We start from the raw sequence: 20,937 nt of genomic DNA, 5'->3' as shown, positions 1-20,937 counted from the left end.
ATGTTATGATTTATTTGGGAAGTAAGGCTGAAGAGGTGGAAGCTGTGCCCAGGTTTGCCTCTAAGACCAACCTGGCAATGAAGCATAAATAAATTGGAGAGCTCCCTATTTTGGCAAAGTACAACGGACTTTACTTTTTAAATATTTATTTATTTTTTGAAAAGATTTTACTTATTTGTCAGAGAGGAGGAGAGAGCGTGTAAGAGTGAGAGAGCTAGAGGACAAGCAGGGAAAGTGGCAGGCAGAGGGAGAACCAGGTTCCCTGCTGATCCTGAGATCATGACCTGAGCCAAAGGCAGAGGCTTAACCAACTGAGCCACTCAGGCATCCCACTTTTAAAATCTTTAAATAAATGTGTGTATATAGTTCAGATAGGCCCTTAAATCATGTATATTTTATAAAATGAGTGATTTCGGTTTTTGTAGGTATGTTCTGATATCTTACAAATTGTCTAATTGTGGATACTCTACTAGTCATCTTTTCCATTATATTCTCAATATATTTCTGACATATAATGAAATATTTCATACTCATATTCTTTCTGTGTTCATTTTGCCTTATAAATTTCACAGCCTTTTTTAAAGGCATATGGAAAATGTCAGATTTTTTTTTTTTTTTCACTTTCACAAACTGGAAATGCCACATTCAGACAACTTCTTAGGAGGAATAAAGGCTGTTTTTGTGAGTCTAGGTTTGAACCAAAAACTTCAGTGGACTCTCTTGTTACCTGTGTGGCAAGTTAATTTAGAAAGAAAATATTAAAGCATGAAAATGAGGAAGAAATGGCAGCCTACATCAGCTAGCTAAGGTCAACTAACTAACCTTTGTCAGTATGCAGTGTGGGAAGAACTGTGTCCTACAAACCAGTGTATCTTCAGCTTTCCTTAGAAATCAGTGTCCTTTGGGGTGCCTAGATGGCATAGTCATTTGGGTGTCTGACTCTTGATTTCTGCCCTGGTCATGATCTCAGGATCAGACACGGAGCCCTGCAGAGTCTGCTTGGGATGTTCTCTCTAACTGTCCCTCTGCTGCCCACCCCTACTCACACTTGTGTGCTCCCTTTCTCTTTTAAATAAATAAATAAAATCTTAAAAAAAAAAAAATCAGTGTCCTTAGACTTACAAGGAAGTGGGAATGGTAGCAAGCATAGGTGAATGAGATAGACTTTGAAATCGTCATTGATACATATTTGGTAGGTTTGTTCTTTCTTTGAGTAATTAAAAATCTGAAACCTGCAGCACAGTGAACATTTTTGACATTTAGTTTTTGTTCTAAGTCCCTGTTGACTTGCTTTGCTGTTATTGGTACATCCTGCTAAGAATTGCTTATTCAGATACCATAAAAAGAATAGGCCACGAAAAGAAGGTTTAGTAGATTGTTTCTCATGACAGCTAAAGACCAGTGTAAAGGTTCTTTGTTACCAAAATATGATACTTGTTTACAAAAAAAAAATTTTTTTTTATAATTAGCTTTTTAAACCATAGGAATCATTCCCAGATCCTGCCATCAATAATTTTATATACTCAGAAATGATACCAATTTACATATAATTAAGAAACTAAAGTTATTTTTTGAAACTAAAGTTATTTTAATATAAAGATGAAAATCTGATCATAGTATTTAAACTTTACTCTTTGTGCTGTGTTTAGTACATTAAATGCTTTTTTAAAAATTGTTTTTATTAACATATAATTTATTATTTGCCCCAGGGGTACAGGTCTGTGAATCATCAGGCTTACACATTTCACAGCACTCACCATAGCCCATACCTTCCCCAATGTCCATAACCCAACCACCCCAACCCTACCCCCCCACCCCCACCGCCAGCAACCCTCAGTTTGTTTTGTGAGATTAAGAATCTGTTACGGTTTGTCTCCCTCCCGATCCCATCTTGTTTCCTTTTTTCTCCTCCCTACGTCCCACAACCCCCTGCCCTGCCTCTCAAATTCTTCATATCAGAGAGCATATGATATTGTCTTTCTCTGATTGACTTATTTCACTAAGCATAATACCCTCTAGTTCCAACCATGTCATTGCAAATGGCAAGATTTCATTCCTTTTGATGGCCGCATAGTATTCCTTTATTTATATGTTTTATATATATATGTGTATATATATATAGCCAAACTATGGAAAGAACCTAGACATCTGTCAACAGATGAATGGATAAAGAAGATGTGAGATATAATTATCTATATCTCACATCTTCTTTATCCATTCATCTGTTGACAGATGTCTAGGTTCTTTCCATAGTTTGGCTATTGTGGACATTGCTGCTATAAACATTCGGGTGTACATGCCCCTTTGGATCACTACATTTGTATCTGTAGGGTAAATACCCAGTAGTACAATAGGATAACTCTATTTTTTACTTTTTGAGGAACCTCCATGCTGTTTTCCAGAGTAGCTATACCAGCTTGCATTCCCACCAATAGTGTGGGAGAGTTCCCCTTTCTTCACATCCTCACCAGCATCTGTCATTTCTTGACTTGTTAATTTTAGCCAATCTGACTGGTGTGAGGTGCGATCTCATTGTGGTTTTGATTTGTATTTCCCTGATGCTGAGTCATGTTGAGCACTTTTTCACGTGTCTGTTGGCCATCTGGATGTCTTCTTTGTAGAAATGTTTGTTCATGTCTTCTGCCCATTTCTTGATTGGATTATTCTTAGGGTGTTGAGTTTGATAAATTCTTTATAGATTTTGGATACTAGCCCTTTATCTGATATGTCCTTTGCGAATATCTTCTCCCATTTTGTCAGTTGTCTTTTGGTTTTGTTGACTGTTTCCTTTGCTGTGCAAAAGCTTTTGATCTTGATGAAGTCTCAGTAATACATTTTTGCCCTTGCTTCCCTTGTCTTTGGCGATGTTTCTAGGAGGAAGTTGCTGTGGTTAAGGTTGAAGAGAATGCTGCCGGTGTTCTCCTCAAGGATTTTGATGGATTCCTTTCTCACATTGAGGTCTTTCAACCATTTTGAGTCTATTTTTGTGAGTAGTGTAAGGAAATGGTCCAGTTTCATTTTTCTGCATGTGGCTGTCCAATTTTCCCAACACCATTGGTTGAAGAGAGCTTTTTCCATTGGACATTCTTTCATGCTTTGTCGAAGATTAGTTGACCATAGAGTTGAGGGTCTATTTCTGGGTTCTCTATTCTGTTCCATTGATCTATGTGTCTGTTTTTGTGCCAGTACCATGCTGTCTTGATGATGGCAGCTTTGTAATAGAGCTTGAAGTCCGGAATTGTGATGCCACCCACTTTGGCTTTCTTTTTCAACATTTCTCTGGCTATTCAGCGTCTTTTCTGGTTCCATATAAATTTTAGGATTATTTGTTCCATTTCTTTGAAAAAAATTGGTGGTATTTTGATAGGGATTATGTTAAATGTGTAGATTGCTTTAGGTAGCATAGACGTTTTAGCAATATTTGTTCTAATCTGTGAGCATGGAACATTTTTCCATTTCTTTGTGTCTTCCTCAGTTTCTTTCATGAGTACTTTATAGTTTTCTGAGTACAGGCTCTTTGCTTTTTTGATTAAGTTTCTTCCTAGGTATCTTATGGTTTTGGGTGCAGTTGTACATGGGATCGACTCCTTAATTTCTCTTTCTTCTGTCTTGTTGTTGGTGTAGAGAAATGCAACTGATTTCTGAGCATTGATTTTATATCCTGACACTTTACTGAATTCCTGTATGAGTTCTAGCAGTTTTGGAGTGGAGTCTTTTGGGTTTTCCACATAAAGTATCATATCATCTGCAAAGAGTAAGTTTGACTACTTCTTTGCCAATTCAGATGCCTTTTATTTCTTTTTGTTGTCTGATTGCTGAGGCTATGACTTCTAGTACTATGTTGAATAGCAGTAGTGATAGTGGACATTCCTTCCGTGTTCCTGACCTTAGGGAAAAAGCTCTCAGTTTTGCCTCATGTAGAATGATATTCGCTGTGGGTTTTTCATAGATGGCTCTGATGGTATTGAGGTATGTACCCTCTGTCTCTACACTCTGAAGAGTTTTGATCAAGATAAATGCTTTTTTAAGCACAGTTGTCTTAAATCAGATTTTCATAGATCTCCTACTTTGTCTTAGATTCTGCATTGTCCCTCATAGCTATGAATGTAACTATCTTAAAGTTTTTCCCTAAGTAATTTTTTTAACCCTTTGACGTATTCAACAGACTAAACTTGTAATTACATAGTTTCGTAATGCCATTTCACTGCTCACACGTTTTGGGTTGTTCATATTGTGTACAAAGTGAAACTTCTCATTTTTCCTTCTGATCTCTAAGGAATCATCTACTTTGAATTTATGCTTGGCTAAACTCACAGTTCTCATCCTCTAAGAAGCAATCTTAGACTTTTCTCATTGGAATTTAATTCCTCATGTCTCTTATATTTTATTAATATTTTTTGCATGTGGTTCTGTCTTCTGCCCTTTCAAACATTTGAGTCCTTGTTAAGTAATATTTTCCACTGCAAATGCTGGTCTTTTCTTGTACTTCTGAAGTACCTTTTATAGTACCTTTCAAGTAATTGGTATTCATTAATGTTCGTTTGCATTTAAGACAGAATGTCATGTGCATTTTGAGTGAAGAAATCTTAGATTACTTAGTTTTATCTCCAGTTTGAGTCTTGACAGGAACTGGTAGATGATCCTATTTGGAAACTTTCAGGGAATTATCAATAATTTTGCCTACTTCTATCTTAAGTTCTGTTCTATGTGGGTATCCCATGATACCATCATTTTTTACATGATGTCCTTTCAATATTTGAGTAATATCTGATATTGAACACTTACTGTGTGACATTCTGTGTTAAACATTTTTTTAACTAAAGAAAAGAAGGATTTTGTTAATTCTTACGAATTGCATTTAGCAGCTTTCAAATACACCGTACTACAGTCCATCTACAGTTAGTCAAACCCACAGCAGTTCAGTTTTGTGGAATCCATGAAGCAGGGCAAACCACTCTTTAGTTAACAGTAAAATACCTACTTAGCTCTTACAGGCAGTTAATGCGTTGTACCCCATTTCTGACCACTAAAGTGTGATGAAGAGCATGCAGAGAATTATGTAGAAATTATTATAAAGAAATTCGATTTCAAAGTTGTTAAATAGAAAACACAAAAACTTAAAAAGGATATAAATACTCTTTTGCAAAAATCTGAATGGAAAAGTTCTAAAGAATATGCAAATCTGAATGGAAAAGTTCTAAAGAATAAATGGTTTGTTTTCTGTAGCAGAAGGACCTTTATGATTTTCTTAAAAAGATTTTATTTTTTTAATGTAATCTCTGTCCCCAGTGTGGGGCTTCAGCTAAAAGCCTTGAGATCAGGCAGCATGTGCTCCACCAACTGATCCAGCAAGGCACCCCTTCGGCTGAAGGGATCTTAGAACGCACAAAATCTGCAGATCGTCTCTCTCTTTCCTCAGATTTTGCTATTAAGGCACAGAACAGAGAACAGTAATGTATACAGTAAACATACCAGCGTAAGATTGATATGCGGCATGGCTTAAATAGTATGCATGGTTTAAAAATCATGAAATGTACAGAATGGAGCATTAGTTCAAATATTCTAATGGCTGTTTCAGAGGCTTAAGTTATTGATCTCAGATTGCAGTATATTAGTCAGAGTTCCAGAATATATTCTGTTGATTTTAAAAGGCCAGTTTGTCTCTTCTGTGATTTCAAGTTTAACTTCTTTATAAATATATATTATATACTAATATAGTTAAGATCAATAGACTGTGATAGTGCTCTTTTTTAATATTATAGTACCACATTTCAACAATGATCAAACTTGAGAGAGAAAAAATGTGTTCGTACCTTACGATCATGAAATCAAAGCCTTAAAGTTCTGTTGTGACACAGTACTACAAAATGAAGTATCATGGCATACACATGGTGCCAAATACTAAAAATTCTTTTGAAGCTGTATACCTGCCCGCTGTCAAAATTTACTTCCTCTGCAGCTCAAGAAACATAACAGTAAGTTTCTGTGATATCCACTTTCAATTTTTATGTCTTTTAAGTGGGGGTCAAATGCTTTTTCTCTTGTAGCATTTTGACTACAACTGATACAATCTTAAAAATTTTTTGATTCCGATATATCAGAGAGGACTCCCAAATTTCCAAGATTTCATTTTGCTTTCACATTAAGGGAAAATGTGTATCCCTGTAGACTTGCTTTTTATACATTTCTGAATCCTTACCCTTTCAAAATCTTTCACCCTCTGAGTCTTTCAGAAATGAGTAAACCACAGCCTGTCCTTGAGGAGTTTATAGACCTCTAGGAGGAACGGATCCGTAGGTCCCTTAAACAAGTAGTAGTGCTTGTGACGGCAGAGAAGAGTGGGCTGTGCGCAGCATCGGGTGGTCATCAGAAACTTCCTTGATGAATAATGCCAGGCTGCGGCAGGAGGGTGAGTAGGTTGCCTGGGGAAGGGAACCAGAGAGAGAAGCCTGCCCTCTTCTTCATATATGTTAATTTCCCAATGCTTTTGAAGATGTGACATGCAGAACATTGCTTTTTCTATATCTAACCTATAGAATTGTTAGAGCTAAATTCAGAGGTTTGTGGCAGTGATTAGAAGTCTTCTAGGTTTGTGTTTCCCCAGCTTGAAATTTCCGACCCTGACAATGTTCTTACATCCTAGGTTGAAAAATACTGTATGAATAATTTAATATTCTTTTTTTTTTTTTTTTTTAAGATTTCATTCATTCATTTGACAGAGAGAGATCACAAGTAGATGGAGAGGCAGGCAGAGAGAGAGAGAGAGGGAAGCAGGCTCCCTGCTGAGCAGAGAGCCTGATGCGGGCTTCGATCCCAGGACCCCGAGATCATGACCTGAGCCGAAGGCAGCGGCTTAACCCACTGAGCCACCCAGGCGCCCCAATAATTTAATATTCTTACTTTATATGATTAACTTGGTGCCAGTGTGGCTTTAGACAGAGAAGTAAACATCGTCACCAAAATCAATATGACATTACTTGGTTTTAGGTGGTCCTGCATATACTCACACAAAATAAAATGGCTTTTAGTGTAACATAGTCTTGGAACCAGAATAGGTTTATTAAGAACTCACAAATTGGGTGCCTGGCTGGCTTAGTAGAGCATGTGACTCTTGATCTTGGGGTTGTAAGTTCGAGCCCCATGTTGGGTGTAGAGATTACTTAAAACTACAAAATCCTAGGGGCGCCTGGATGGCTCAGTGGATTAAAGCCTCTGCCTTGGGCTCAGGTCATGATCCCAGGGTCTGGGGATTAAGCCCTGCATCCGACTCTCTGCTCGGCAGGGAGCCTGCTTCCTCCTTTCTCTCTGTCTGCCTCTCTGCCTACTTGTGATCTCTGTCTGTCAAATAAATAAATAAAATCTTAAACAACAAAAACAAAACCCTCACAAATCTTTAATTTATAATTTTGTTTATGGTTGGTGTTTATTGATTTGTGCTTTTGATCTCTGCTTATTGGAAATTGATTTTTTATTTGTTCATTATTTGAATAAAAAGGAAAAAGGAGCTCTGTTAGGTAGGTGAGTAAGATATAGCCCCGGTCTTAGGAAACTCGAATTCCAGCAACACATGAGAACAAGTGAGAGAATAGTCATGGATGTGAGATTGCAAAGCTGTGTGAGCCTTGTCAGCTCCCAGCCTTTTAGAACTTCCTGTTCGTCATAACTTCCCAGACGTTACAGACGGTAGTTTTGTAACCACAATCTTAAAATTGTCTTTGTTGATGAAAAATACAGCACAACAACTAGAATTTATTTTGAATCTTACCTTTCTAGATTGAGTGAATATATGCCTCTTGCATTTCTGGCACCTTACATGTAGAAGACACCTTATAAACCTAATTTGCTTGGTTTAGTAGTCATAGGAAACAGTCAGAATGTTCTTTGAATGTTTGTCTTGGAAAAATTCCCAAACTTCTGTTAAAATGAATCTATTATTAGAATAAGACCAGTGCCGCCCCCCCCCCCCCCAAAACGAAACAGAGTAAGACCAGTGCCCAGTTCTTGATCTTGTAAAAAGAAATCTCTGTTGTTGTTATACATTCAACACTAAGTGCCAAATGAAGGATAGGGATTCCGCAGATGTAAAATTTTCTTCTTCTGATCTTTATTGTAGTAGAACTGTAGTTTTGTGATTATCTCATTCTAGTCAATAATTTTATCCTTCATTATTTAATCAAAATTATAGAACGTAATCTAGTTCTATAGTTTAAGTAGAAGATTTGTAACTACTAAAAACTGATTAAAACGGTAGCAAAATTTTACTAGATCTTTTCGTATTATCTGTCATTTTTAGTAAGAACCTATAATCATAAACTGTCATCAGTTTCTTTTTCTCCCGTATTAAGTATAGAGTCTCTTGAACAGTGATTTTCAGACTGGATATTCTGAAACTGTCACTGCTGTGATTTATTTTTGGTCAAAATATTTAATCCATCATGAAATTTTAATTCACATTACCATTAAATCTGAGATTTTTTTGTTTTAAAAATAATCTTAATTTCTTTTTGGAGTATTGTTTGAAGTCCTTATTTCTTTTATCTATGTAATTGGTACTTTTGTAGAAGGTACAAGATTTGGAAAACCCCTTTGTTTTTCTAGCACTATTCTTTTATTATTATTATTTATTTATTTATTTATTTATTTATTTAGAGAGTGAGAGAGACAATGGGTGCACACAGAGAGTGGGGCAGAAGGAGAGGAAGAGAGAATCTCAAGCAGATTCCCTGCTCAGCAGGGGGTTCAATATCAAGATTCTGAGATCATGACCTTGAGCCAAAATCAAGAGTTGGATGCTTTAACCGCTGAGCCACCCAGGTGCTCCTCTAACACTATTCTTTTACAGTTTTCTTTCTGTTTCTTTAGTTGTCTTCTCTTCCACTGCTTCCTCAGCTGATTGATCTTCTCTTACGTGTTGACTTTCCCCAGGGTTCTCCCTAATTCCCTCCCATTTGTCTTTGATGATCCCCAGCTAGCTGCTTTGCTATGGCTTATATGTTTTTGGTTCTTAAATTTATATTTCTGGTCTAGATCACTTGCCTACTAGGGATCTCCTACTTTCAGGTTGTCATTGAATGCTTGCAAAGTGGAATTGTCTTCTCTCCTTTTTGATACTCTCCTCCTACCCCAAAATGTATCTTTCTCTGTTCCTTGTTGGTCAGTGACAGCACCATCCAATCATTTCTCTGAACTGTCCCATCGCCTTGTTATTTTGACTCCTCCATCCTCTTACCATCTACATTTGGTTGGTTTTCCGGGTCTACTTCCTGCAGGTTTGTCTAGCCTTCTCTGAGGCTGCAGAACTTTATGCATGTTTCCAAATTAAAAACATACACTTGTTGAAACCTCAGAGTTTTAACATATTTGACCCCTTCCACCTGGATTGATAATCCTCTTCTCTTGGCCTAATTCCTAGTTTTTCTTCAACACTCAGTTATTGCTTCTTGCAGGAAGGTTAGGTATTGTGCTCTGCGCACCAGAGCATCCTGGTGCACCATAGCTGTTACCACACAGACTTAGAGTTTTCTGTGTGATTATCTTCCAACACCATATCATGAGCTGCTGAAGGCCAGAGACTGTGACCTTGGATTTGTATGCTCTGCACTCAGACTAGGGCTTGGCAGTCTTCTTATTAAGGACTAAAAAGAATAAATGTTTTTGGGTTTATGAACTTTTCCCAATCAGATGTATTTTCTTTCTTTTTTTTTTTTTTAGTATTTATTTGACAGAGAGAGAGATCACAAGTAGGCAGAGAGGCAGGCAGAGAAAGAGGGGGAAGCGGGCTTCTTGCCGAGCAGAGAGCCCGATGTGGGGCCCGATCCCAGGACCCTGAGATCATAACCCTGGCCGAAGGCAGAGGCTTAACCCACTGAGCCACCCAGGTGCCCCTCAGATGTATTTTCTGAGGTATAGGTGTTTGCTGATTTATTTAAGAGGGTTGCAGTACACCCTTGTCCACTTCTAAGTTTGGAACCAACGGAGAGAAATGTAAACATCAATCTAATGCCAGTTAAAATACTAGCTTTGTTGCTAATAAAGCTGGGTTGAAGAATGTGAGATGACTTTTGTCAAGGGCTATTTGTCATCCAGATCTAGACTTTTCAACAGTGTGTCTAAGGGACATCCCAGGTTGGCAGAGCAAACATACTTACCCAGCCTTCTTCAAGGAGAACATCCTGACTCCCAACTTCATAACGCCATTGTGGCCACGTAGAGGGTGGCTGCTGACCCAAATATACTTACCACATAGAAGCAGAAAGAGTGACTTACAGAAAGCAGATCTGAAAAAGGAACCCTTAAGGGTTCATTTGTTCATTCATTCAACAAATAGATATTGAGCGCTCATTACGTTCTGGGCATTCTGTAAGGAAGTGTGCAAAGGGTAGAGATTGGGGGCTTATGTTGTAGGGCATGCTCACTTCCTTCACCTGGACAGTAAAAAAAGTCATTCTTTCTTGTAGTAGAAGTCTTCTCTAGAAAAGGTGGGGAGAAGAGAATAGAATCATTTTTGCATACTGTATAGCTATATTTCTACTTGTTTCATGTAAAATAATTCTGAGGACTGTGGTAAATTTAAGGACACAGTGGCATGAAATACAGGGAAGCATACCAGAGCAGTCTTTTATGGGAAAATTTCAAAGGTCTTGTTAGTTGTACAGAAAATTTACAAAGCCTGATCATGATCATTTGTTTTCTTTTGCTTGCAGTACTTAGGATCTTCAAGGCCATTTAGTGTGTCACCCTGATTTATTTCTAGCATGGGTCTGCCAGATATTCATTTATATGAGTTACTTAGAAAATCTAGTCCACACGGAGCTATGGTGGCAGCATTTCAGAGTAATGAGGAAATTCTGGAGATCTCAGCCACAGACACTGGCTCATTGTTGGCAGGGGTAGGTCTTTATCATGTCAGCAGCATCTTCTGTTAAATGGTTTCCAAATGCCCTCTCATTTATCATTTATGTCATTGTGTTTAGTGCTTTATATGATTCATTCACTGTAATGTATTAGGAGATCTTCAGGTGCAGCCTGGATTACAACTTTTTGTCTGTTGCATAACTTAGGTAAGGACAATGTCCCAAGTCCCTAAAGTACACAGTTAGAAAAAGTCATATGCTTCTTTAAATAATTATATGAGGGGAGTGGTTCTCTAGAGCGGTGGTTCTCAAATTTGGATGTGCATGAGGGTCACAGTAGGAAGCCATGGTGATTTTTAGAAATAGAAATTTTGGTATCCATTTCTAAAGATTGACTCAGAAGGTCCTGGGTGGGGCCAGAGAATGTTTAATTAAAAAAAAAAAAAATACTCCAGGGGCACCTGGGTGTCTCAGCGGGTTAAGCCTCTGCCTTCTGCTCATGATCTCAGGGTCCTGGGATTGAGCTCTGCATCAGGCTCTCTGCTCAGCGGGGAGCCTGCTTCTCCCCCTCCCTGCCTCTCTGCCTGCTGGTGATCTCTCTCTCTCTGTCAAATAAATAAATAAAATATTAAAAAAAAATACCCCAGGAGACTGCACCCTAAGAGAAGCACTGATTGGACTATGGAAGCATTGTCTATGTAGGATTTCTTTCTTTTTTTTTTTTTTTAAAGATTTTATTTATTTATTTGACAGAGAGAGATCACAAGCAGGCAGAGAGGCAGGCAGAGAGAGAGGAGGAAGCAGGCACCCCACTGAGCAGAGAGCCCAATGTGGGGCTTGATCCCAGGACCCTGGGATCATGACCTGAGCCGAAGGCAGCGGCTTAACCCACTGAGCCACCCAGGCGCCCCTGTGTAGGATTTCTTATGAGGTAACTTCATGAAGACAATAAACACATTGACACAGTAGAAAACTTGTGACTATTGACCTTGTTAGGGAAATTGAGGATGGTGGTAATTGTTTCGTGGAAAAGTTTCGTGAAAACTTTTCGTGGAAAAATCACCATAATTGGGTGTATATAATGAGGGTGAATTCACTCACTTGCTGCTAATTATGATTTGGTTTGCATCTATCTCTTGTTTTTGGTGAAAAAAATCCTTGTTTTCTCTAACTTTGATTTCTTATACTCTTGCATTTATCTATTTATAAAGATTTTATTTATTTGACAGAGAGAGAGAGACCGTGAGAGAGGGAACACAAGCAGGGGGAGTGGGAGAGGGCCAAGCAGGGAGCCCGATGTGGGGCTCCGTCCCAGGATCCTGGGATCATGGCTTGAGCCAAAGGCAGAGATAGATACTTAACGACTGAGCCACCCAGGTGCCCCTCTTGCATTTATTTATAAGTCTTGATGTTAGAAGCCAATTTTGTGAAATAACATCTCAACAATGCCTAGCTTAGTACGTTGACTGTAGTAGGCATCTTATAAAACATTTAATTATAAATGGACAGGGGATTTATCAGTAATGAGCTTAATACAAAAATTATTGAAACATATATTAAGGTAGTAATTATCATATATAAGGAAAATTAAAGATAGGTACGCTCTACTTTTTTTAATCTGTTATTATTATTATTTTTTTTTACTATTCTTCTTTTCCTCTTACATTTCTCTTCATCTTCCTTTGCTGGATTTTTGCTGCTTTTTCCTTATTTTGTAGCTGTAATTGGAAATCTGACTACTTTGTAGGTGCCCTTAGACATGTCCCAGTACTCACTCTAAAAGAGTAAGGAGGAAAACTGCAGGTCCTGGGTTGCCTGGGACAGATCTACCCCTGGTCTGGGCATAATTATTATTAATAGCATCTGTAGTCAATCTAAAGATACTCAAGTATTAAACACCTCTGGACCTGAGAAGCATCTAAATCAGTGATTTTCAAAGTGAGTTCTTGCCTTCACTTCACCATAGAGGTCCTTCTCGCTTTTGCAGGCCTATCTTTGTGGTGTTAACATCATGTTCCAGCATCCCCTTCAAGAAACACAAATAGCATCTTTATTTTTAATGAGAACTTTTGTTTTTTATGTGGAATTTTTAATTTGTTTTAATCTTATTTTTTTTTAAAGATTTTATTTATTTATTTGTCAGAGAGAGAGAGTGCGAGCGTGAGCGTGCACAAGCAGGCAGAGGGCTGGCAGAGGCAGAGAGAGGAGCAGGTTCCCCGCCGAGCAAGGAGCCCGATGTGGGACTCAATCCCAGGACCCTGGGATCATGACCCGAGCCAAAGGCAGCGGCTTAACCCATTGAGCCACCCTTTTAATCTTATTTTTTAAACTGCAGAATGTTTTGGCTGTTTCAAAAAATTTTTGCCCTTTTGGAATGGTTTCTAAATGGGTGAGAATTCCTGGGCCATTTGCTTATGTGTAGGCATTGATGGAACAAAAACAGTTTTCAAAAAGGCATAAAAGCCAATATTCCATGGTGTTTGTGAATACTCGTTCGTGCTAAGAGTTCTTTTCAAGAAATTCTAACTAAAGGAAAGTTGTAATTGCAGTTTCTTTTGTCATTTTCCAAATTAAAGGAACTTGTCATTAGCCCTTTAGATATACCTAGATTTCCATTTCTGTTTATCTTTCAAGAATACCTTTCCTCCTTACAGTAAGATGCTCCTGTACTTTTTGTCCATCTTGTTGTGTGTTTACCAAGATTTGCTCTAAGAAGTGGAAAGTAAGTTTTTGTAGGAGAGCTTCAGCTCTCGATTTGTTGAAATATACTGCAGAGGTGAAAACTGTCAGAACCCATAACAACTTGGCCACATATTTCCCTACTTGAACAAATTCCATCTCCTTTTGACAATCAGGATTTTGTTGTTGTTGTTACTGTTGTTTTGGGGTCAGCTAGAGTCTTTGTTAGACTATGGTTTAAATAAGACTCTTAAAACACATCATTACTTAGTATTTTACTTTCCCAGTTGCATTATAAAATCTCTGTAGTCTGATTTACCTTTTGCCTGTCCTCTATTTTTCTCCCTCTTAATCATGATTTTTAAAATATGTCTTCAATCACTCTATAATTCTCCCCTCCTCTGAAACCTATTAATTATGCAAAGTAAATATCCGTATAGCAGTACCATGGTTTGGATGAAGAAGATTGTTGCTCACATACTATTTGTTCTCTTTTAAACATTTATACATGCAAAAAACGTGATTCTTTTTTTTTTTTTTTTAAAGATTTTATTTATTTATTTGACAGACAGATATTACAAGTAGGCAGAGAGGCAGGCAGAGAGAGAGAGAGAGAGAGAGAGGAAGCAGGCTCCCTGCTGAGCAGAGAGCCCGATGTGGGGCTCGATCCCAGGACCCTGGGATCATGACCTGAGCCGAAGGCAGAGGCTTTAACCCGCTGAGCCACCCAGGCGCCCCAAAAAACGTGATTCTTATTATGAATTTTTTTTTTTAAGTAGTCTCCATGCCCAGCATGGAGCCCCAGCATGGGGCTTGAACTCAAGGACCGTGAGATAGGGACCTGAACTGAGATCAAGAGTCAGATACTTACGACTGAGCCATCCAGATACCTCTCTTTTTATAGTTCTTTAAGATACTATTGACATTATCATAGAAGATATTTAGTCAGCTTTTTATATATTAAATAAGGGAATCACATACCATTTCAGTTTACAATTCTGCCTTGTCTAATTACTTACCTCTGAAAATTGGGACACAGGAGTGCTGTACTCCCTTTCCAAGACTGCCACCTGAGCACATTTGAAGAAGGTCTGTGGCATGCAGGGTCCAGGGATACATGCAGTCTTAGAAGTGGGGATGAACCACGGGTTACGTCCTAACTGTGGTGGAGACAGGTAGGTAGGAGTACTTTTCTTACCTGGTTGCAGCTCTGGTTTCTGTCATCCATTGGATCCTTTCTTATTTGTTATTTAAGCCAATGTAAGATGAAATGAATAGAGAATGGTATTTCTGATTTTAATATTTGTGATAATTTAGTTCTATATGATGATTCCAGAAGATTTTCAAATGGAATCATGCAGAATTATATTTTCTGAAAGCCAGGATTATTCTTTATTTTATTGTTTCTGTTTTGGATAACTGCTGAGTTATATTTAAGTATGATAGTATACTGTAAAATTAAATTACGTATAAATCTATAAGTTGACTAAGTAGGAGAATGTCTAATACTTACTTTTCTTTAAAAATTGTGATAGTGGGGGGTAAACAGATGTTGAGTATAGACCAGTCACTTGTTGACTCAGAAGGCTTTTTTACCCCCTGAAGACTTTATGTATCTCCGTGTGGTTTTGAAAGTATATCAGGGATTTGTCTGCATATTGCCTGTTGTACAGCCAAATATTGCAATGTAATGGAAAGAGCATCTTTTTAAAAAATAGGATTGAAGTTTCAGTTCCATTTATTGCCTTCATTGTCCTCTTTTTCCATAATGTTTATGTGCCTGGGAATAAAGAACAAGTAGTGAAATTGAGAACGAAAGGAGAGAAGATATAGAATTACAAGTGGAAAGAATGGTGTAATAAAATATTCCTCTAATGGATTAAAATCCTCTTAAAAGGAGCACTTTCCTAAAGATCAAACTACTTTGTTCCCGTTTCTTTGACCCCGTATCTAATTAGTCACCAAATGCTTTTGATGCTTCCTTTGTGCCACCTCCCACGTTCCTTCCTTTTTAAGCTGTGGGCCATTAGAAAATGTGTTTTGGTTTTTCCAGGTGTCATCCTCCATAGTGATGTTTGCATTGTTCCATCTGACTATAATTGTCCTTCCCTGTCCCCAGTTTATCTTTATAATAAAGTTCAGTGTATTTGTTCTTCATGGGAGCACTTAGCTCAAATCCTGTGTCCTTCGTAAAACCTTTACTTAAAACCTTTACTTCGTAAAAGATAATTATCTTTCTTCACTTGAGCTAGAAGTGCTTTCTTTCTCTTTTGAACTTCTGTCGGTGACCCTTATACATTGGATATTCCTTGTTAGATGTTGTGCAAATCTTATTTCAAAATCAATTTTTAAACCTTTGTCTTTTTAAGTAGACAGTTACCTTGTTAATCCCCTGTAGTTCTTCATACAGTGGCTGTATACATGTTGGAAGTACAGGAATAACATCCGTATTATAGACTTTATATATAGCATGTACATGTATGTGTATATGTATATTTATATATTAAGCTTTTGGTACTTGGGAGGGTTATATATTAGTGGGACTGTAATATTACTGAATCCTTTTAATTGTATTGTTCTAACACTAGCTGAAAAAGTAACTTGACTTCTAATTTTAACTGTGGGGAAAATATATGTGATTCTCATCTTTCCAGGATTCAGGATACCATAGAACTATAGTTGTCAGAGTGATGAATTTTTAAAATCTTCCAGTAGAAAAAATAGTCTGTCCTTTTTCACCTTGATTATGGATTGCCTCTATTAGGCCTAAAAATAAAACATGAATTGTTTAAAGTGATTCAGTCGACATTTTCTTTTGTTTATCAGAGAAATCCTATTCTGGTATTTAGTGTTTTGTGGTGGACAGTGTACTTTCTTGATGATTATTTTTATTCTTATAGCACATATCAGAGCAGATACTAAATCTGTTTAATATGTCAGTGAACTTTGGGTCTTCATTTAATGAAAAAGCATTTAAATGTCTAGTATATACCAGACATGCACAACAATGAATAAGATATATGGACTTTATGTTGGAGGGACTCATACCCTAGTGGTAAAGGGAGACATGTTTATAAATAAATATAAGAAATTGTTACAGTTGTAGAAATATAGAGTGAAGGCAGAAAGAGCCAAAATCCCGTAATCAGTCATTCCCATTTAAAAGTATGAAATTTAGTAAGCCCTAAATACGCCAATGAATTCCCAGTATATTACTTGTAAGAATTAATTGAGATAATATAATTGCTGTGTAGAAGATACAGATACCATTATATTCTTTCTATAAATCATAAAATAAACCCAATTTAAAGTTATACAGTTGGTTCCCGTAATAGATCTGAGTGTTCTTCAACTCCAGTGACAGTGTTAGTAACTTATTTTTGTTTCAGAAGATAGTTTTATCCCAAGTACCCAATGCTGTATTGGTCTTAAATAATAGAGACATTAATAGTTTAATAAGGGAGACTTTAATATTTCTAGTCAGATTTAACTTATGATGAGATAATATAGTTTATTAAAAATATAAGTAGCTTATTTTAAAAGGAGTCTTTATTAATTATCCAACCCCCCACACTCACAGAGTTGCATAGGAAAGCAAATATTATCACAAACTTGAAGTACTCACCAGTGGGCCAACAACTTAGAACACTGGCCTATTAAGCAGAATTCTCCCAGCACCTTTGTGCACTCCTCTGCCTGATTCATCATACTTTCAGTACAGCTGTGAGGTTTTCTGTGCAGTTACTCAGCTCCTACTGTGAATGCCTCTGTGGGCCAGGGGGGGATGGAAATTAATTTTAACACCTTACCATCAAAGAAGGAGGAGGTTGCCAGAGGTCAGTACAGCTCATTCCTGCCTGAGATGAGGACCAGGAGACATGGATGAATCCCCATGAGAATAATGGTAGGGGAACTACGGAGAAGAAATTATCTTGGGTGTCTTTAAAGAAGAAATGGTTAATTTAGAAATATGCAAAATTTGCTAAAGAAGTGCATTAGATGGCTTTTACATTGTAGGCACTGCATATGTATATGGATTTAGGACCCCTAATGCTGAAATGTAGGTGGTAGAGAGGTAGTACTCAGAAGGCCCATTAATGAGAGTGCTCCGTGGGCCTGCCTCTACATTACTTTAATATGTAGCTTGTTACTTTTTTGGGGTTAATTTTTCTGTTTCCACTGGTGCCCATGTTCCATTTTTCTGTAGTTATCCCACTTAAGAATTGCTGTTTGTACTGACGTACCATAAGCAAAGCTCTGAATTCCACCCAGTCCAGAACAGTGGACTTCCTTCTCCTTATATACTAGAATTAAATGTAATGGAAGAATTCCTGTTGATTGCTCAGACTTGCCAGTTGCTTGAGGCATTCTGTGATATGCTTAGTCCTTCAGAAAGAAAAAGTTGGGAAGTGGTCAAAAATAGGGCGGTCTGGCACTCAAATGAGTTTGTTGGGAGGGATTAGAAGCAGGGATGAGGAGGAATTGAAGGAATGCTTTAAGGAAAAAAAGGTGTAAATAGCTTTATTTTCCTATTTTATTAAACTGAAAATCTGCTTTTAGTAAACCAGCAACATCCATTTTTGTAGTATCTTGTTTAAGCTCTTTGATCTTAGCAGCAGAATTTGATATGGATATTATCAAGTTCTTGATAGCTTTACCCTTGATGTCAGCAACCAGTTAGATAAGTTACAGTCCATTAGTACCCTCTGCTAATTAATTACAAATGAAGTGAACTAAGTACTTCCTGAACAGTAGGAAAAGGATCTAGAAGCAGGAAGATTGACTAGAAAATAGTCTTACAACATGAAAGACTACATTCAAGTTCCTGCATCAGAACTCGACAAGCCCTATGAATTGACTTCAACAAGGGAGTCAACCCCATTTCTGTGGCTGAGTAGGTCCAATGATTTCATTTTGCTTGTTCTTAAGATGTTTACAAGTACAGAATTCTCTTCTTTAAAGTAGCTGATAGTGGGGCGCCTGGGTGGCTCAGTGGGTTAAGCCGCTGCCTTCGGCTCGGGTCATGATCTCAGGGTCCTGGGATCGAGTCCCGCATCGGGTTCTCTGCTCGGCAGAGATCCTGCTTCCCTCTCTCTCTCTCTCTGCCTGCCTCTCCGTCTACTTGTGATCTCTCTCTGTCAAATAAATGAATAAAATCTTTAAAAAAAAAAGTAGCTGATAGTGTTTCTTTCATGATTACTGATGCCACAGTCATTTTAACCTTATATTATCATCAGTATATGGTCATTTTATAGAAATCTCAGTAAAATGAAAGATTTTAATTCTGGTTTCATATATCTTTTCTATAGTTGGTAACTTTTCATTCATAATAACTAGTCAGGAGGGTGTTTCTGTTTCATTTTGGATTTTCTGGAGAAAGTCACTGTCGTCATTTACTTCCCTGCATGGTAGTGCATTTGTAGTCAGTGAGTCAGACCCACTCCTGCCGTCGTGGTCATTGGTGATTTGTGAGGAGCTAAAATGTTTAGTTTAGAAATTGTCTAGTACTTGCATGTGTTATGGCAGTTACCCTTTGAAGTCATCTGATGTGGGCTGGGCTCTGCTCCTTATTAGCTGGGTGATGTTGGACAGATGGCCTCCCTAATAAGCCTGTACCCCATTTATCAGAGGGAGATGATGGTAACTGCTTCAGAGAGTTGGTGTATGAGTGAGGAATGTCGGAAAATACTTAGTATAATGGTACACACATCATGCTCAGAATATGACATTTTACTGCCCACCCCCCAAACTGGTACTGATACTATTTCTGAAAACTTATTGTGAACCATATACAGAATTTGTTGAATTTTTTTTCTTTTTAATTCTAGTGTAGTTGGCATACAATGTTACATTAGTTTCAGATGCGACTTTTAAATGTTTCGTTTACAGCATAGATTTTCCTACTGTCATGAAGATTATCCCTAGGGCCCTCAAACACCTGCTTACCCCTTTTAGTATCTCTTACTGCATTACTGTAGCTACCATTTTATTGAATGCTTGCTATATGTTACCGTTTTTATTTTTAATTTTCCCAGTAGGTACAAAGAAGGCATAACTGATGAGGAAGCATAGGTGTAGTAAGATAAAGTAACCCGCCCACCTGCTGGACAGGAAGAGACCTTTGAAGTCACCCTTTCCTTTAACCCCATACTGCCTGTTCGGTGTTTTCCTTTTTACTCCTGTTTCTCTCAGTAGACCTAAGCTTTTTGAAAGTAGAAGCTGAATGTAGTGTGTATTCTAAGTTCACATCTTTTCTAAAACCTCTTTAAACTAAAAGCAATGTATGATTTCTGAAAGTGTCAATGTAAGTGAAACTTAATAGCTATTAAGAGTCTTTTCTTATTGAAAATAACATAATTTACCATTTTGACAGGGAACTCTGAAGCAGTAAGAGTTGTTTTTCCGTCTCTTACTAGTCTCTTTGCCATGATAGCAATTTGAATGTACTATATTTGGCCTTGCATTAGTGTTAACAGAGCATTCATTTGAGTCTTCTTACCAGGTTGCAAGCTTTTTTCATCATTTCACTACCTAGCTTGGTGCTCTGCGTAATAACCACTCAAGACATATTTGATTTTAATTTATTAATATTTATCTGAAGTATTTTTATATTTGTCGTAGTAGACAGAGAAATATGACTTTTGCTTACTTGGCTTTTCTCTCCCTCGCCTGCCCTTTCTTTTCCTCTCATAATAGGACCATTGTTTGCTTTTGGACTCTAAAAAGAGTTCAAGTGTTTTGATGTTCCTTAATCTGAAAAATTTTCCAGTGAACTCTTTGGAATTTTTTTTCTTCTGTTAAAGTAGAAAACAACCTGAACAATAGGTAGCATTTCATATTACCAGCACATAGTGCCAAGTATATATTGCTGAAATTAATTCCCTATTTTTTAATAAGTTTATAAACTCAAGGGCAGAGATCTTGTCTCTCCAGCTTTTTTGTATTTATGGCATCTAGCCTGGTCTTAGGCGTATAATCAGTACACATGAAATAGTTAGATGTTGACTGATTTGACCACTAGTATCTGTGGTGCTGTGGGAAGAGCATGGGGTTACAGAATTAAACACTGGGTTCTCACTCAGACAATGCTGTTGAGTAAGTTACTTGGTCATTTCTGCTGCAATTCCCGCTCCTGTAAAGTAATGGTAGTAATACTTCACTAGTTTTGTAGAAATGTTATATATGCACAGTGCTCTATGATCACTAAAGATGCTCTACAAATCTTAAGTCTCTCTTGTTTTTATCACTTTATTGACTCTGCTCCACTGCAAATCTGGACTCCGTCTTAACTTGTTTTGGTCAGTGCTGGACACTTGGTTGACATTTGTTATACGACTGTGTGCAAAAATGGTGTATGCTTCACGAGCAAAGTGAGATCTGGAAAAGTTGTCTCTTGCATAACCTT

General features: G+C 37.5%; 1 protein-coding gene across 1 annotated transcript in view; it reads left to right on the top strand.

The window, feature by feature from the left end:
- EFR3A (EFR3 homolog A) overlaps positions 1-20,937 on the top strand; it is a 109,024-nt gene that overhangs the window by 17,294 nt on the left and 70,793 nt on the right. The window lies entirely within an intron of this gene.

The sequence above is a fragment of the Lutra lutra genome, chromosome 4, assembly GCF_902655055.1.
Source record: "Lutra lutra chromosome 4, mLutLut1.2, whole genome shotgun sequence".
NCBI lineage: Eukaryota > Metazoa > Chordata > Mammalia > Carnivora > Mustelidae > Lutra > Lutra lutra.
The sequence above is the reverse complement of the archived record's forward strand: the minus strand, read 5'-3'. Positions and strand labels throughout refer to the sequence as shown.